This window comes from Periplaneta americana, chromosome 4 (assembly GCF_040183065.1).
Source record: "Periplaneta americana isolate PAMFEO1 chromosome 4, P.americana_PAMFEO1_priV1, whole genome shotgun sequence".
In the NCBI taxonomy this organism is placed as follows: Eukaryota; Metazoa; Arthropoda; class Insecta; order Blattodea; family Blattidae; genus Periplaneta; species Periplaneta americana.
Genome location: NC_091120.1, coordinates 186,545,882 through 186,566,830, shown reverse-complemented (window position 1 = coordinate 186,566,830; position 20,949 = coordinate 186,545,882). Strand labels below are relative to the sequence as shown.

General features: G+C 35.3%; 1 protein-coding gene across 1 annotated transcript in view; it reads right to left on the bottom strand.

Annotated features, from left to right (window-relative positions):
* Positions 1-20,949, bottom strand: part of LOC138698528 (caspase-3-like) — a 297,116-nt gene that overhangs the window by 268,202 nt on the left and 7,965 nt on the right. The gene's annotated exons all lie outside the window — the stretch shown is intronic.

Below are 20,949 nucleotides of genomic sequence, written 5' to 3'. Positions count from 1 at the left end.
ATTTAAATGCACTCTCTATATTGTATGTTAACACCAATAATTAATATGCTAAATAAAGTAGACATTACATAACGAACATAGCTGCCTGAAAAGTTGAGTTTTTGAAAAAATATGTTACTACTCTACTGTATTTTGATAAATTCAGTAAAAGTGATAATCAAACTGAAAATCGTAATATCGTATTTCCCTACAACATAAATGGATACAGTCCACACCTGTGGAGTAACGGTCAGCGAGTCTGCCGCGAAACCAGGTGGCCCGGGTTCGATTCCCGGTCGGGGCAAGTTACCTGGGTTTTCCCTCAACCCAATATGAGCAAATGCTGGGTAACTTTCGGTGCTGGACCCCGGACTCATTTCGCCGGCATTATCACCTTTATCTCATTCAGACGCTAAATAACCAAAGATGTTGATAAAGCGTCGTAAAATAACCTACTGAAAAAAAAATTAATAAATGGATACACTACTTTTCTTTCCTCCTATACCTAGTAAAATGATTTGTTTACATATTGCACTAGTAACATCAAACTCCTGTAATGGAAGGAGGCAACAGAGTTTCCGAGTATAGCCAGGTTCATGTTAAAAATGTTGGTAAAAATAAAGTGATGTCCCTGTAGTTGAACTACCCTGGAAATACAGAATATCCGTCGTGTCTAATTCGCGTTTCTGTGAAGATGAACTTAATGAGATAGTCGATAATAATATTTCTTTTTACATTTAGATTAAAAAAATAATATTTTAATCCCACACAACTGCAGCATGTCGTGAAGTGCTCTGTCACGCAAACATCCACTTGTCAGAACTAAACCTACCTGCAATGTTGACAGCATTTACACAGAAGCAGTCCTGCATAGCAAATGCTATTAGTTATACGCAGATGAAAAATTATTACGGTAAGAACAACAGTTTGTGTTCTTTGAGATTTTATTTCAGACGACTCAGGGTAACTGTGTTTTTGTTTGGTTCATTGTTGGTTAGTGCTTACCCACATATTTATTTCATCTGCTGTTAAAGTGGTTACTGTTCATGTTACGTGCTTTATCGCTACGGAACGTACTTTGTCCTAGAACGCTACAAGATTAAATATTACTCGAGTTTTTACTGTAGCATATGACGTGTTTGCTTCTAGCAAGGGAAGTATTTTTGTCTGCTCACGCGACTCCTTTTTGTTCAAGTTTGGCAGAAGAAAACATAGGCCCTTTACACTATGTACATTAGAATACGCTATTTTTACTATCTTTCGTCTCTAGAATATGATCTCTCTTTAAATATAACTCGTTAAATGACTCATTCGTCCCTCTTTTGCAGCCAATCTTTGCCCAGTTGTAATATAAATCGACTTTTTCATTCCCCATCGATTTACTTCTCCGAGTTTGGGGGTAATGTCATTCTGTGAAAGTGATTACAGACTACGTTTACTACACTTGTTATCCCACGCATAATTATTCAAAATAATTGTAGTTTTGTTACGAATGGTAGCAAATATGTTCATTGTCATGCTCCGTCCCTTGTCCAAAATGCATTTTATAGTGTATAAGTTAGAGGAATTAGGGTATAACGTCGTATTTAACGTACTGTTTTATTTTCTTTTATGCTCGACCATGCCGAAATGTAATAATTATACATCTGGTAGCAGTCCTTTAATGCATGTCATTAAAGTACACCTACTCATTAAAGTTCAGGTGTTTTCAGCCAATGACAACTCAGCTTACAGGTGTCCAGCCAATAACGAGTCAGCTTTGTACCGTTATAAAACCGCAAGTATCGATTATTCTCGGGTATGCAATCGAAAGAGAATTAGCGGAAAGTCACCGAGGCTGGAAATCCAATACTGTCGCAGAAGGTTATGTTCTGTTACTATAATAATTAGCGTTAATTGTAAATAATATTCAAACAAATTCAATTTCTCATCTCGTTTTTCAATGTCGAATTCAATAATTAAGGTTATACCAAGTTTAACGGGATTACACAAGGGCAATGACATTATTGTTCCTTGGAAAAAATCAATACTTTCGCGTCTGCGCACATCTCACAATTCACGACCTAGAACAAGGTCACTTCCGATCTTGTCAGATACAAATAAAATGTATACATCTGAATAACGGTAATTTCAAGTTAGAAATATGGTCGAGCATAAAAAGTCGTATGAAACTCGTCTATAATGGTAATTAAGAAGCTCGTATGAAAATTATGAAACTCGCTTGCGCTCGTTTCATAAACATCCATACTCGCTTCTTAATTATTATCATTATAGGCCCGTTGCATAATGTACTATTATAACAACAGTTTAGAGGAGTAAAAAGTACGTTAGTGCAATTTTAACATGATTTGTACAGCGGAATACTGAAGTCAAAGTCTGTCTTCAGTTTTATCCTCAATACCGTCTCAATATTTCTGTCTGTCTGTCTGTCTGTCTCCGCCACAGACTGAAGCACTGTCAGTCCTGCTATTTTATGTATGTATGTATTCATTTATTAACACTACAATTGGGTATATACCCGGTGGCAGTTGTATATAATATACAATAATACCATTACAATAATACAATAATTACAGCAATAAAAAATAAATGTAAATTTACTTCTAACTATAAATAAATAGATGCAATAAGCCTAGGACTATAAATAAAAACTATGCTATAATATCGCCTACAATAAGCAAAAGTGAACCTAACCTATTTCACCCAACTATTACCAATTCAAGTAATTACATATCTCCTTAATTAATTACATATCATCTTAATTAATTATATAGGCATATATATATATATATATATATTTATTTATTTATTTCAAATATACAGAATAAAGAAATATAATTACAAAACAAATAAAGAGAAATACAAATAAAATAATACAAGCAATATAAAAAGAAGATACAGTAGTATTAACAAAATTTGAGACCGAATGAGCAGCGCTCATGCTCGGTCGCAGTTCAGATATAATATTAAAATAAAAAATAATAATATAAATAAATAAGTAAAATAAAATAGGAACTAAAATATAATTACAGCGTCAATGGAATTATATAATGTAATATTAACACTATAGAAGAATAATATCGCACGTGAAAAGTAGGACTAATATATATATATTTCAAAATTATAGAATACAAATATAATATAGGTTGATTAATTCATACACATAGGCTATAAATTTATTTAATCAAATTGAAGATATTAACACGTTTCTAATTTTCTTGTTATATGTTAGTGGGTTACATGTTAGAAGTTCTGGGTGTAATTTAGTTAAAGCATTGTACAACCGAGGGCCAAAATTTATGCTATGCTTTAGACCAGCAGATGTGAGACATTTAGGTTCTACTAATGTTGAATTAATATTTCGTCTTGTGTCATAATTGTGTGTCTGTAATACAAACTTATTACGATTTTTATGATAAAATTTTAACAGCGTATACTTATGAATTTGTTCAATATTAAATACATTAAATTCAGAATAAATTAATTTAGTTGGATAATCGAAACGTTTCTTCAAACAAATTTTAATTATTCGTTTTTGTAGTAAATTTAACGGACTAAGATTAATTTTTGTACTTCCACCCCAAACAATTATACCATATTGAATGATAGACTGAATAATGGCCAAATAAACATTTCGTAGAACTCTAATAGGTAAGTAGCATCGAAGATTAACGAATTTATAAATTTTTTTTACGAAGCCTCTTACAAAGATAAGTAATGTGATGAGGCCATTTTAAATTCTGATCAATAATGATACCCAGATATTTGACATACGTGGCTTCTTTCAAAGGTGGACATTTACAACTTTTGGGATATATCACCTTAATTTATTTACATATCAACTTAATTACATATCATCTTATTTAATTACATAACAACTTAATTACATGACAACTTAGTTAATTACACTGCATCTACAATTACATTGTCAGTCAAATCTTTTCAACCTTTCCTTCCCGCCCTGAAAGACTGCCACAGGTGAGCTGTTCCAGTCTATTATTGTGCGGTTAACAAAGGAAAATTTTGCCACGTCCGTTCTTTGTTTACTACATTTAAACTTCCTAATATGATCAGCCCTGCCTAAGTATGAAGGTGTTACTAATCTAGCATTGACGTCGGTCCATGCTTTGTGTCCCATTTGTGCCTTAAACAATGCGGTGAATCTGGTTTTTCGTCGCCTTGATTTGAGAAGTTCCCACCCTAAACCTTTTACTATCTCTTCACCATGTCCCTTTCCCATTTTGACTTATTTTGCTGCCTTGCGTTGGACCTTTCCAATTGAATCGATTTTGTTTTTTTATGTGTTCAGGTGAGTACTAATGTTTCACGTCTTGTTTTGTAAATTATATTTCATACCCAAAAAGAAATTATATTTCAAATAGTTTATTTTGAATGCGTACGATTATTGTTCTCAACTCCCTTTGTTGTTACAGTTAATTGTTTTGTCATTGAAACATAATCTTTGATCTTTGCTATATGTATAACCTGAACGAATAGCTTTATAAGCCTTATGTGTTAGTGGGTCTGATCAGTAATGCTAAGACAGGAAGACATAAATTTCGCTAATAAAACTCAACTTCGTCCCGTATCACCTCCATCCCATAGGCCTATGTAACGTGACGCAGTGAATGTTGGACGGAGGTGACATAAAACAAGTATCTATTTGTTTTAGTTACTTACTAGCTGTTATTGTTTTCCGAGTTAAAATATTTTTATCAAACGAAATGAATCACTAACCAAATTTAATACAGAGGGTCGTACTGAAAGCCATGAACAACACATTGCTATAATTTCAATTTCAAAAATGTAACAAAAACTATTATATGAACATAATCTACAGACTTTACACTATGTATTGACATATTGTGACTTCATTAACTTCTATCACGTGACCACAGCAAGTTTGCAAAATGGTCGACAACGATGGTTCGTTTCGACAAGCATGCTGTCATTAAATTCCTTGTTAAAGAAGAAAAATCTGCTGCTGAAATTCACCTCAGACTTCAGCGTGCATACAGAGATGTGTGTATGGGCGCCAGAAGTGTTAGGGGATGGGTGAAACATTTCGAAGATGGGAACACGAGCATCCAAGATGAGCCTCGTAGCGGTCGCCCTCGAACTGCCTCCACGGAACGCAACAAGGAAAGAGTTGATGAGTTCTGGGATGCATTTTGGTTGAATTTTTTGAACCTGGAGAGACCATAAATGCTGTCCGCTATATTCAGACAGTTTTGAAGCGATGGCAATAATTGTTAAAACAAAACAGATACGGAAACAAAATTTGGAGCGAGTCTTGATGGGAGTCCACCTGTACATAATGTAGGCAACAATTTCGCACCACTGTCCACAAATAGCATATAGGCGTATATAGGGTCTCTTGTTCACTGCAATGTATTTATTGTACACCTGTTTTTGACTTGCCATATAAGTTACTCTTGGAGTTTCTGGCTGAATAAAGATTGATTGGTTGGTTGGTGGATTGATTGCACATGCGCCGTGTGTTGTAAGCGAAACATAAACAATAAGCGAACCTTAGTGCAGTTAGCCGGTGTGGGTTTGGGAGCGCTATGGAACGATGACGAAATGGGGAGTATCACTATACATTTTTCAATGAAAACTCCCAGACGTGAACTGGACTCGAACACGGTCCACCTGCGTGACAGGCCGGATATCTGACCACTCGCCACTTTGGACTCATTGTGAAGCTCTCGAAGCGAATGTTCATCCTATTACGTGAGTACATAGAACTCATAGTACTAGGTGAAGAAATTAATCTGAAAATACTGATATAGTTGACAATGTACAGGGACATCATTTTATTTTTACTAACATTTTTAATATTAACCTGTCTATACCTTTAGAGAACCGGAAACACCGCTTGCTCCCCCCTCCAGGACTGGAGTTCGATGATACTGGCGTGAAATGCAAACAAATCACTTTAATAGGTATAGGAGGGAAGAAAAGTAGTTCATCCATTTACGTAAACTAGGAAATATCGCGATTTTGAGTTCGATAATTTTCATTAGGTTTTTCTTTAATCAAAGTACAGTACTGTATTAAGAATAAGTGTTTTTGCTCACGAAGTGAGTTATCCATGCGAACGTATTCATTATGCAGTGTATATTATACTGTCTACAGCACATTAGCGTACAATATAGAGAAAGAAGTTAAATTGAAAAATAATCATAATATGAATATTTAAACACAATTTTGAAAATGGTGGCCGTTCATTTCGATACAGGCTTCAGTTCTTTTGTGCATATTATCGCACTATAGACTATTGCATCTAAATCCAATTGCCAGTTTCGTCCTTCGTACTAGTAACTCATGTTGAAATAATTCTGTACCTACTCTACGTACTGTGAATTCAATCTTCACTTCTGCCCGACCCGAAAATATAAAATTACTCAGACATGCTATCTACTGTCCGTCCAAGTGGTTATGCCGCAGGATTGTAGAAAGGGAGGAAATCACGTGACAGTTAATTACTTAAGGAGGCCCTTTTATTTAAGTTAAATTAAACAGCTGTATAATATTACATAAACTTCCAATTCCTAAGAGAAATTAATGTTTTCAGAAAAGAGCTAAGACAGCCCAGCTATTACAGAGGGGCGAGCAGAAGCAGGTGGGGGAAATCGGGATGCGACGTAGGCAAGCGGACAGTACCTGTGCGAAAATATGATTCAATATTGAAAGCTCTTTCGTCATTGGAAAACGCGAACATATTTCTGGAACGTACTATACTCAGTAACTCAGTACTGCTTACTATCTGTGGTCTTGGTTCTGTGTGGAGTTGGAACTTCCTTAGTAGAAGGAGTGGGAGTGACGTACATTCAAAAACTCAGGTACAATAAAAATTGAAGTAAAAATAAAATGATATCCCTGTATAATCGTTATGCAAATCTGGCTTTCAGATATTAGCTCCCTGTAAAGCACGTCTGAATAATTTGAAGGAAAAATTGTTCCAGGGCCGGGTATCGATTCCGGGACCGTTCGCTTAGCGCACGAATGCTCTCCCGACAGAGCTACCCCAGGAACTATACACGACACCGTCGTGTGACGTGTGACCGTGTGACGGTATCGTGTATAGTTCCTGGGGTAGCTCAGTCGGGAGAGCTTTCGTGCGCTAAGCGAAGGGTCCCGGGATCGATACCCGGCCCCGGAACAATTTTTCTTTCAAATTGTTCAAATGTATAATCGATTCACTGCTACAAAACAGTGTTGCCATAATCATGAGAAATTTTAAAAGTGTACCAATAGTGGGAAAACTTCGGCTTGAAGCGAAGAAAGTACAGTACACAATTATTATGCTTGCGTGCTTGCGCGGACGCCAAAGTAGACAGAAATAAAATTTGAACGACAGTCTAGACTGTCGTTCCAATTTTGTTTCTGTCTACTTTGGCGCGCGCGCACGCACGCAAGCTTAATAATTGTGTACTGTACTATCTAATTTGTAGTCATTAATAAAGTACAGTTTTCTGAACCATTCGGTAAATTATAATAATTATTTATCGCACATCTCAGAAAGACATACATACATAGGCTACATACACACATACGTACATACATACATACGTACGAACATATATACATACATACAAACATACATACATACATATTGTCCACACCTGTGGAGTAACGATCATCGTGTCTGGCCGCGAAACCAGGCGGCCCGGGTTCGAATCCCGGTCGGGGAAAGTTACCTGGTTGAGGTTTCTTCCGGGGTTTTCCCTCAACCCAATACTAGCAAATGCTGGGTAGCTTTCGGTGCTGGACTCCGGACTCATTTCACCGGCATTATCACCTTCATATCATTCAGACGCTAAATAACCTAGATGTTCATATAGCGTCGTAAAATAACCCAATAAAATAAAAAAATAAAATACATACGTATTTAACATCAAACCCAGCATTCTCCAATCTTTCCTATTTCCTGCCTTCGTCTTGGTCTCCGTATAATATCCATGTATCTTAATGTCGTCCATCATCTGCTATATTCTCCCAAATCGCTAAATTTCGTATTAAATCTATTTTCTGGAATAGAGACCCCCTACGTAAGAATGTAGTTGGACTACCCTAGAATGGCAAAATAAATGCCGTGTCTAGTTCACGTTGCTATGAAGCTGGAAATATTCAGATGTTTGATAGTCTATTAACATTCTCTTCATGCGTACTAAATGTATAAAATATTCATCACAATAATTACATGCCCTAAAGTGACTGTCACGCAGATATCCATTTATGAGTTCGAATACATATTCTTGCTTACGACAATTGATTAACAACACATTGGACCTTCTAAATTTGGTACTGAAAGATTTCTAATTTAATAAATACGCCGGTAAAAACAACTTGCATTTGAATGAACTTTACGCTAATGAAAACAATTTTTTTCCCCAAAATTTAGCACGTTTAATTTTATTCCTAATGCATTTTTATGTAAACAATAACTTTTCTAGAATACAAAGAAATGGTAAATATGTAAATCTTAATTTTATTTTTTTAATCTTGAGGCGTGCTCGATATCCTGGTTGTCCACCTAGTACGTCACTTCGCCCGACAGAGTGCTCTCAGACGATATTTCATAGATAGCGCTACGATTTCCTTCATTTTCTTACCCAAATTTCCTATTGGCCGGTTGCTTACGTCACACAAAGAGAGAGGGAAAGCGAGTTTACTTCGCTACGCGCAGTTATATACTACATTACTCAGAAGCTGCAGCCCGTATCGACAACATTATTCAGCGGTCAGGCCGAGTACAGACAATTTCATTTAGGCAATCGACGTGCATTCAGGAAATAGAGCTCGAATTATATTCTACACTTGTGACATAAGTTCATCGTGTTAGATTGTTCGAGAATAGTGTATCATTATATTTCACTTGAGAATTTACGGATCATATCGTCGCCTGAATGCAAGAACTAGGTAACTTGATGTTTCATATTTTGTGACATTGCCTATTTACCTATTTACTGCACTAAGGAATATGTATCGTTTTCTTTTACCTATTTGTTATATTGGAAAATAGATGTCGCTGGTGTCGTTCGATCAGTTACCTAGATCCTAGATTACATTTTGTGCGATTTTTGCTATGCTATAAAAGGGGTAATTAAAAAACGCAAATTTCGAGTTACCTAATTCTTGCATTCAGGCGACGATATGGAACCTTGTTTGAAATATATATCGTGGGATTTAGTGCGGCAATAAGCTGTATCAGATTGTTATTATTGGAGTAGGTAAATTTGGCTTGTGATATCATGGTTATTTTTGGTTGTATGTGTTAGAGATATCGTGCTGGATCGTGTATGGAAATCACTCTTCAATGATACGTCTTGGGTATTGTATTGGGGGATTATGCGAGGAGATATAATTTGATATGTGAGGTAGTATTGATGTTCCAAGACGGTTGGGGTGATAGCGCAGTGATTACGATCTCTTGGCTTACATCGTAATAGACGGTGTAATAAACTAGAATAGTGTGGGTCTCGTTATCTAATCTAATACTTAGTACTCCATATTGGTTATTATTGCTTTCCGTGCCGGTATTCAGAAATCGAGTGCATTGTGTTTCAGTTGCTATTTAAACGACTATTGGTGTTTGAAATAATCGTCGGTTATTTATCATCTATCGTATATATATATATATATATATATATATATATATATCGGGCATTGTTTTATTGTAGAGTACAGAGATTTTTGTTAGTGCTATCTGCACAGTTTATGTGAGACATATGTGGTATTTTTAATTTATATAGTGATCAGTCATGTGACGGTTTGTATTGGGTAAATTCTTTATGTTATACTGAGTTCATGTGTATGTTGAGTTTGGTTAATCAGATCTTACGTTATCTGTAATTGAATGGGGCCATGTATTATGAGTTAGTATACTGACTGGGCGTTCATGTTGAGGTTTATATCTAGTTGGATGTACATACATACATACATACATACACACACACACACACACACACACACATATATATATATATATTGAGAGAATGTTTTAATGACTAAATGATTAATAGGTCAGTAATTGATTATTGAGAAATGGCCGTATTAGATTTATTACGACCTATAAGTATGTTCGCCCAGTTTAGTTAAAGTCTCCACGATTCAGTCATTGGTTTGGTAGTTATTCAGATTAACTTGTGATATTTTCATTCACTTAATTTCATACCTATATGTTATTTCATTTATCATTCATGGAATATTGTTATCTATTATTGTTAATTATATCTGTTATACAAATTCACACTATTTATTTCTAAAAGTCTTCCACTGCGCACATCCAATGATCCAATGTACCATACATCTGGCGAATAACACCCGTTATAGAAGAAGTAGAGAGAAGAGGATTATCGTACACCACACCTCCCCCTCTCTATCTTTTGATGACTATTATCAGTTATTTACTAGTTATTGATTTAATAATAATAATAATGGTAATACTAATAACACTACTCATAGCATTATCAGTAGCAGCAGTAGTAGTAGTAGTAGTAGTAGTAGTAGTAGTAGTAGCAGTGATGATGATAATAATAATGATAATAATAATATATAGGTATGTACAAATTTTTATAGAATTATAGTAGTTTACATATTTACTCAAAAATTAAAATGAATAGGTACCAAAAATTACGTTACAACAGCACATTTTGCTCACTTTCAGAGTGCGATAAAGCAAGACTAATTAATTTGGTGTAATATTGTATGCACGAAGTATTTTCATTACAAATGAACTCATTTTCAAGAACTTATTAATTATTATACATCTTCATTTAAGATAAAATAATGGCAGTTACATCACTGCTTATTTTTTAACTTCTGCTTTATGAAGAATTATCAGTCATGAGAAGAATCCACATTCGCGATTGCGTCCCGCTTTGGTGTGAAAACATGGACGAATTTCGCAGCGATCGCGGGATTGCAAGTTTCGCTGTAGCTCCCGCGTCCCGTGTGCCGCCTTGGTGCGAGCAGATATTCAGATGAAGAAGCTATATCTTTAATATTATCGAGGCCAGTTTAAGTAAAACAACATATATGTTAATACCAGAAGTAACTACAGGAAGAAATGTTAATTTGTATCCCTCTTATCATCCGGCACTAACAGCTGAAGAACATTGTTACCTTCCAAAAACGTCAATTCTTTTCGATGAAACATCTGTAGAAACTGCAGGAATTATTGGACCATATAGCAACACGTCTAATACAGTATTACGGAATACTGCAATACAATGAATCCAGATGGTTTTATGTTAGTGTGAAAGTGGAGATTCGACGACAGTAATGGGCAAACGTCATAATATAAACAAAGGTTTTGTGACCCGACTTACAGCGACAATCATGTCTTTATAACATAATATGTAGTGCTAGTTCATACGAAATATTAGCAAAATGCTGTCCGTTCTGTCACATATCAACTTACAAAACGGTACACCGATATTGTATGAGAAAATTGTTTTCTATTATAGGCATTCATTATCTTTCAGGACACCAGAAAAAAATCATCGTTGATTAGAAAAGACAGGAATATACTCAAAATTGGAATCAAATTCTTGACCTACGGCCTAAGAATTGACTGTTAAAATATTTTGTTATTTAATACTTGTACAAACTTCCTACAAACTCTATATCAGGAAAACATAATAGAATTCTGTCTCATACTTTGTCTAACAAGTAAGGATTTCAAGCAAAATAAATGTAAGGTTTTATACGTAAGTTATTACTACAGACTACATTACGTCACGTGTCCTTCAGTAGACACTCTGTTCACAAACACAAGTAACATGCACTACAAGATCACTCTAAAACAGGTTCCTTACTCCTAAACAAGTACAGTATACTTCATTTTAGCAATGTGTATGATATTATGCACTACTAGTTGAAACAAAGGTGTCTAAAATAAGTACGACAATACAGAAGTGCGTAGCGGAATTCGGAAGACAGTATGTCTGTGTGAGTGGTGACATAATTGTGTGTAATTTATGTAAGATAGACATAATCTGTTCTAAAAGATGGTATTTACAGCAGTACTGTAATAAAAAAAATATATAAACCATTTGAAATTGATAGAAAGAAGCGAGCCTGACGATCTACCATCATCTAGAAATTCAGTGCCAGCGGATGAATCTAGCAGAGATCTGTATGAAATGATGGTGCATCCAACATTCCTTTCAACAAAGTTGAGGGCAATTTTCTTGGAAAGTACACTTGTACGGAAGGGTAGTATCTGTGTTATAGCAGTACTGGAATTGTAAAGCAAAGTTTATTGTAATATGGGCTTTAACATTTAATTCAGGGCAGTACCTGTGTTACAGTTGTACCGGTGCTTTGATTTAAAATTTTATAACAAAGGTTATCTTAATATGAACTTAAACATTACGTTTATGAAGCAGTAACATTTTAAGTTAAAATTTTACAACAGATAGGCCTGGTTTCTTCAACCTTTGTTAAATTATAACAGTGTGTTATTCCATTTTAACTGTAAACTTAACAGTTGAAGCATTTCTTCAACTGCTGTTAGTACTAACAGGCTGTCAAATCCTATGATAATTTAACTGCCCAATTTCATGCAGTTAAATCATTTAACTCTCTGTTAGCATAGAGGTATCCAATATGGCTGGTGCGTTAGATGCTGAACTTATATATATATATATGCATTATTTAGAAAATGATATCCATGAATACATAAACAGAGCAGATGATTTCTGTGATTTGACAGACCAGAAGTTCATACAAAGGTATAGCTATTTTGTGTCAAGCCTCACTTTTCGCTTTCAAACATAGATCCGTTTGTTTGTTTATTCTCATTAATTGGTTTATACTGGGAAATAATTTTCAGCAGAAGGTTTCTTTGGAAAGAAGAGAAATTAGTCCCAAGATTTCTTTTTGTTCCAGTGTTTTCCATTTCATAATAGCAATACCAATACGCTGCTCCATGCTATTGTGATACAGACGAGGAAAGAAGCAGAAATCAAACCTGAGAGAATAGAAAGACTTCTATTCTCTCCGGATCAAACAACGGAAACAAGCGGGAATCGCAATTGTCAGAGTTCAGAAAACAGAAGTGAGCCTATACTTGGTTATAGGTTAGGGTTAAACTCTAGAATCTCTGGTCCTAATAGAGAGTTAACAAACAGAATGTTAAATTTTTAATGTGAAGTCGAAGAAACGCAATATTTTTAACAGCAATTCATACTTTTAACTTACAGTTAATTAACGCTATGTTAGGTGCATTATAACAAAGGTTGAAGAAATCGAGTGTTATTGCAACATAGGCTTAAACATGTTGTTAAAAGTATGCCCCTGATATAGTAACACTTTGAGTTAAAATTGTACATCAAGGATTATTGTAATATAGGCTTAAACCTGTTGTTAATAGTATACCTCTGATATAGTAACACTTTGAGTTAAAATTTTACATCTAATACTGTTTTAATATAGGCTTAAACATTTCATTTAGAGTAGTGCCTGTGAAACAGTAAAATTTTGGTATAAAGTTCACAGCAAAGGCTATATTTATTCTTTTGTAATACAGAACACTGCCCTATTCTTGAAATGGTTCTTTTATGTGTGTACTGTGGTTGTTTACAGCACCACTACTCTTCGTCATCATTTGGTTCATTGTACAAACTCTGTACTCCAGGGGTCGTCAGCCCAGAGAACGCTGCGGTAGCCTCTCTTACCCGCGGAAAACGCAGTGCACCATAGTGCTCTCGTAGCTGCTAGCGAGTATGCTCTCTATCTCTCTCTGTTGCACGAAGGTGCGCACTGGACGGCACCGCGTACCCATTGAACATTTCAGCGAGTGCTGACGACCACTGCTGTACTCACTTAACTTCAAATACTAGTGACTAAGGTTCCGGTCTATAGTATTAAATGGGTTACACGCAATAACTCCAACACACGCAATACAAGATTTTAACTGAGTGGGGTCACAAGCAAAGGGTTATAAGTGCACTCAAGTTATTTTTGAGAAAATGTGGTTCAAAGCACTTAAGCTTTCGTAAATTCAGTGAATTTTTCTTTATTTCAATTTCAGTGCGTGATGTGGTTGACACTAAAATTTTATATGCTTCAGCTTGCCATGGATGCACTTAACTCATGTTCTTATAAATGTCACTTGTGCCCTTTTGCTTCTGATCCCCTCAATTCTTTATAATCAAATTTATAATAACTATGAATATTTTCACTCCTCAGGCAATAATGACAAGGCTACTTCAGCAACACAGATGGTCTATGGAGATTTTCATTCGTCTTGCTTACTTCGCACATTGTTTTGTGCACATATACGCAAAGACTAACATCCAGTATTTACCGTCTGAACACCAGCACATGGCTCTTTGTGTTCCTGCAATATTAAGTGAGTATTTCACTCCAGACGTTTCCGTACTCGTATCAATGCCGAGCAATGACTATGGGACAGAAAGAAGTGGCATGCAACTCTCATCGGCATGTGGTCGACAGATGCTGGTAGACTATATTCTAGGGACTCTGAACAAGCAAACTCGTTGGAGTTTTGTGATCTCTCGTGCCGGTTTTGAAACACTGGAAAATGCGATAGAGGACAAGAATAATCACAACTATATTATCTTCACGTGGCCCGACGAGGAAGAGGACATCTTGTTGAACGTCATCACTCAGATAGGAGATATAACTGCACAAGCGTCGATGCGTCCTCGAAAACGCTTTTTGGTGGTGATTACAGACACGGGCGATCAGATGTCATCAGAAGTGGCGTTGTCTATCTTGCAGGAACTCTGGAGTTCTTCGTTGATTTTGGATGTCCTTATACTGACGCCGGGTGATGTATCAAACTCAAGCGTTTCAAATCAACCAATAACTACAAGAAACAAGTTGTATTTTTATACGTGGTTTCCTTACAGGGGTATAACCGAAGAAGCTACTCAATTGGGTGATAGTATTATGGAAATTGAGGGAAATTTATCCATGACTAATGGTCTATTTCCTTCCAAAGTTCCTCCTAAATTAAATATTCCACGAGTGAAAGTTTCTACTTACGACGTAGAAGCTCTTACTTTACTCGTGGACACTGACACTGGCGAAGAAAACGAACGATATAACTTTACAGGACCAGAAATACATCTCTTGCATCTTATTGCGCAGAAATTGAACTTTTCATTCGTGTTTATTCCTCCACCTCCCAGTGAGTGGGATTATCTCGACAGATTGATTGCTGTCATAAAAAATGTTGTTTTCGGTGCCGCGGATGTTGCAGTCGGGGCTCTTCCCTTGAATGAGCAACCTGCCATGCTGTTGGATTATACTATGTCATATTTTATGACGGGCGATACGTGGTACGTTCCTTGTTCAAAACCCTTAGACAGACTCGGTAGAATAACAGCAATATTTGACGAATCACTATGGATACTGATGGGAATGGTTTTACTGTTGGTTACGTTGGTTACTTGGGCATTAGCTAGACAACAGCATTCGACGGAAGCCATGTGTTACAGGTCAGTGGGTGCTTGCTTCATGAATATGTGGGCCGTGTTCATGGGAGTATCCGCTTCTGAACTACCTCGAACATCTGCCACAAGGGTTCTGTTCATAATTTATGTTTCGTACTGCATCGCAATGAGCACTGTGTTTCAGGCTTTCTTTACCAGCTTCCTAGTAGATCCGGGAATATTGGACCAGTTGCGATCTTTGGAGGAGATCATCCATTCCGGAATAGAATTTGGATACAATCGGAATGCAGATGGGTACTATTTTCTTGATACAGAGGACGAAATAGCGAAAGCGTTATTAAGAGATGCAAAGAATTGTTCAGATTACAAAGAGTGTTTGACAAGAGTGATCATGAAAGGAGATCTGGCAACACTTAGATCAGAAATTTACGCAGAATATTTTGTAGCAACCACAATGCCTAGCAGATTACATTCACTTTGTACCGTCGATTCTCGTTTTGTAAGCTATTTGTTGAATATGTATCTAACAAAGAATAGTCCATTACTGAGACCATTTAACATGGTTATCAGCCGCCTCACAGAAGGAGGTATAATTGAGAAGATTATTAAAGATTATAAACACTCTTGGAGATACCAGAAAGCACCAGACTTTGATAAATATTACATTGAAGAAAGAGATGAAGCGTACTTTGTTATTACAACAAAACATCTGGCAGTTGCATTCTATCTCTTGTTGCTAGGTTATGGTTTAAGTGTTGTATTTCTGCTGGGAGAATTATTATATTCTAAATGTAGCAAAATGGTTTCAAAAGACGAATATTCGTACAATCATACGCGTCGAAACTTACTGTGTCGGCATGCAACTGTGGTTCCTATGCGTAGAACGAACGGGCCTATTTTATTTAAGAGATAACTTAATAGCTATATTTGCCATATTATATAAAATCCACAGGAACCGAATACATGATCTATGGCGAAAGTGATTTACAGAGACTAAGAAGCAAAGAAGTTTCATTTCTTAGTGCTGCTGAAAAAATATCACCATTAATATCTTGAATCGGATCCTGCAAAAAATTTCGATATTTTCTTTCTATTTACTCATGAAGTAAAACAAACGAAATAATACTCTTTGAGGTGTGTGCTAAAATTTTATGTGCATATACTTGCCTATATGCAATGTTACAAGTAATAGCAAATTAAAAAAAAATATGAGAGGTCAGAAGCAGAGGGGTTCAAGTGACATTTATAAAAAAACCATTAAAGTGCATCCAAGGTAGGTTAATCACAAAAAAATTTAATGATAGAGGGACATATGTTTTAAAGACATAAGTCTAACACATTAAAATTTAAATTAGAACTTAACGGAATTTACGAAATTTTCAGCTTTTTCAAACGTAACTAAAGTACAGCTCTTAACAAAAGTTTAAGGACATCCCTCCATAAGAGATGTTTCAATTTTGTCGTGATACTTATGTGAAAACTCTTGATGTTTATACGGATGACAAATGCCTATGAAAAGTCAAGTTCTTACTACAATCCCAATCTATCTTCCAAACTGTGGATTATATAACAAATTGTCTGTTATTAATCTTATTGAAAAATCACGTATTTTGGAGGAAAAAAAATAATTACTCCAGAATAGATCGAGTTAGATTAGTGAATTTTGGATTGGAGTTAGATATTATATCCAGTCAATCTTCCACATCCCAATAATCTGTGACGTCACGTCTACACTAACTGAATTTTGAAGTATTTTCATTTGTTTTTCAAGGAAGAAGTCTAACCTTTCCACACTTGTAGCAAACTCCACAGTTGATTACTAAAAATGGACGGAATAAGCCGATTGACCAATGTTACCAACTTCCAATATTATGATGTAAATGACAGTGGTAATCTCGGGTCCATTTGCCGCGAATTTCAGGCTCAAGAGAATTTTAGAAAATGGCAATTTTTGCTAAAGAAAAAAAATAATCTGGAATACAATGCCTGTACGAATTGTCACAATTCTTTTTAAACAAAAAGCAATAATTGCACAAGAAGTCTTTCACATATGTTTAACTCTATCCCAAAATTCACTGATCTAAGTGAACCATTCTGGAGTAATTATTGTTTTCCCTACAAAATATGTAATTTTTCGATAAGTTTTTACAAAAGAAAAAAGTTGGATTGGTTTTACAGTAAAAACTTTACTTGACAGACATTTGCTCTTTGTATAAACATTAGATTTCACATAAATATAAGGACAAGAGTGAAACATCACTTATGGAAGGGTGACCAGAAATAAGCAAAATAAAAATATTTAGCCAATCACTAAAAACAATTCAAAAACGAATTAAAAAATTAAGTGTATTAAAAACTTTAACATTGCAATATAACATATGATTAAAAATAATCGTTACCATAACTACGAATTATAGAAACCAAGGAAAAGGATAATTTTATTATACACTAATAGTCAATGCTTCAGTTTAATTTTTTCTTGCTCCATAGTTTTAAGTGTTTGTTTTAAGAGTTTAAACCTTTGCTTCTGGCCCCCACATATGTAATTGATAGCAGTGTTAACACCATTTCTTAGTACATACAAGTGAGATAACCTAATTATGACAATACCGAATACAGATTAACTTAACGTCATTAAATAAAACAAGTTAAATATTTAATGACCCTACACAATCAGCAATACTGTCAATATTTAAGCTCAATATTAATGCGCTTCTTTTTCAGTACGGACGCACAAGTACAATGGATTCGAATAAAAGGAAGACATGTTTAGTTATAATGCTAGCACTATTCCGTTCGAGAAAGCAGAGTTCAACGAAAATGATGTCTTAAAGCAGGCGTGTTCAAAGCAATAGGTAGCGCAGAATCACTGCTGAATGCAGCCCGCAATACTTGAGTCTAGGTTCGAGGAGTGGGGATGGAGAGGTAGCCGATACTGATCACTAGACTTCGTGGAATTGCCACGAGAATCGCAAGGTTTACTGCGCATGCGGTATAGACTGTATTAGAAAGGGGCGTGCAACGGATGGAGTATGCCTCTAATGTAAACACTGAGCAGTATACTGCGGTTACAATAAAACCTGTATCCTGCATTCAAGAAATATAATGAATGATCTTTGACGTAGGAAATGTCCAAACACGTAAATACACTGTTATTTTGTAGTGAGATATATTAACCCTTAAAATTTAATGTAAGATACTCACATCATCCTTCAATACGTGCATTGCAGTATTGCAGTGAAGAGTTACATACATTTTGAGCGACTGCAAAGTAATCTCCTCCGATGGTCACTTAAACAGTTTTCATTTTGGAAAAATGTACGTTCAACATCACACGATGTAATACGTACATATTTGAAGAACGGAAATCACTACTTTTTAGTACACCAACTTCAGATGTCTTGCCGTGACCTGATATAATACAAAGTTGTGAATAGGCTGAATTTTTAGTAATAATGTTTCTCAACTTAAATTTCTCTTTTTCTGAAATTAGTGAATTGTTATTTTGGATAACGGTTTGTGATACTTTATCCACTATATTAAGGGCTTCTGAGAGTTGTAGTTTAGGCGATTCTAACAGGATGATGGACACGATTTTAAAATTAGAATCAATGAACAGAATATCTTCCAATAGCTGTTCAGAAAACAATGATTTTACAGCTGCAACAGCGGAACTGTCTGTGCTATCCAATGCATCAATTACCTCCATTATTTTGCCGTAATGTTCTGCATAATAATTAACAGCATCCAACCACGTTCTCCAACGGGTGAAGACTGGCTGCGGGGGTAATGGTATTCCAGGGGCAATTATTTGGAACAGCAACACTCTCATTGTAGTATGTTTGATTGAATTCTTGTCTGCACTGAACAAATGTTAAGCTTTGACTATTCCAATCACAGTAGTGCAAAAACAAGTGCTTACATAGGTATACATTAGCTGTAGCTTCTCTATCTATTTGGACCGGTCACATCTCTTAACATGAACTGCTTATACTACGAGACCGGGCTGTCGCTCACCTCCTCTATACTACCGTACATCGGCAACCTGATTGCATGCTGCGTGTGGCAATTCAACGAAGTCTACTGATCACTAAGGTTGGGATAAAGTAGCTGTATCAGGATAGGCATCCTTGGTTCATGCATTTTCCCGCAGACTGTAGTTCCCATCAGCTATACTGTCCATTCACTGATGTTTTAGCTAGGGCGTGGAGAGCGTTCTTCCTAGCAGGTAGAGTTATAGCTAGTGGAAGGGGAAAGTGTTTACTTACTCTGAAACTATACACCTATCGTGTTACAGTTACTTTATCCGAACCTTACTGATCTCAAAGTGTAGCAGTGGTGGGTTACGTCATATACTGTTACCGATGGCTGCTTATTGAAAAAATTATAAACATAAATACGTATTTACACAATTATTCCTTGAAATATTTCCCTATAGTTACTTTTTCAATACATCACAATCAATATTAAATGGAGTTCTTTTTCTCAAAACTTAACATGTCCAATATATGAAAATACACTTCAGAGGCCAAAAGAATTAGTTTTCTGCAATGAACAAAATATGTTCTATGGCGAAGTATTAAAGATTATTTTTATTATTTTTTTTTTTTTGCAATCGATTCGTATAAATTTTTACAGAAGAAAAATCTTCGTTTATCACAAAGACGCATAATTGTAGCATTTTCTGAAAATGGACTGTTAAGTTTTGAAAAAACTTCTCTTGTTTGAAAATGAATATAATAGACTTCTTACATGCTATTCTCCTGAGTGAGCCAATGTATAATGCTTCTTATGTAGTATTTGATATACTAATGAATTGTTACTGTATTAACTGATTATTAATTACGTCGTTCCTGTATTAATTCATAAAATAATTCAATGTAAAGAACTTAGTTTATATATGTGATTAATAATAAATAAAAATTGTGTTTAACCATCACTATAACTTAATCTTCTTCATTGACTCGAGTAAAGCCAGATTGAAAATCTGGTGTTATGTCTGATACAGCCACACATAATTTTATTGTTCCACAAGGTTCTTGTACAATATACTGTACGTAACCTGTATTTTAATTTTACAAAGTTCATCACTAAACGCCGAGTTTTAATGAAATTGCATGTTTTTATTGATTTGGCATATTGGAAAAGGGAAATATTGGATAATATGATTTTTACATTCGAATCAAGCCAATTTTATTTTTCATAAATTAATATTTTCGAGGTTTTTCCCTTTTAAATGCATATATTTTTGTTTTGCGTTTTTAAATGCATATCTTAACAACTTTCCTTGTTTTCCCCGATTTATTACCTAATTTCAAAATTTCTCTGTGATAAAAATGAAAACATTTTCCAAGACATATACAAATTATGTGAAAAATAAAACCAATAATTAGTTCATTACTGATGAGGGCATGAAACTGCTGCGACAACAATGGATGCTTGTCCCTAATGTATAGGTTAAGTCGTTTTCCACTTTAACAGGAGGCTAGATCTGTGTACAGATATGCAATTTTGATGGGAGTCCACCTGTATGTAG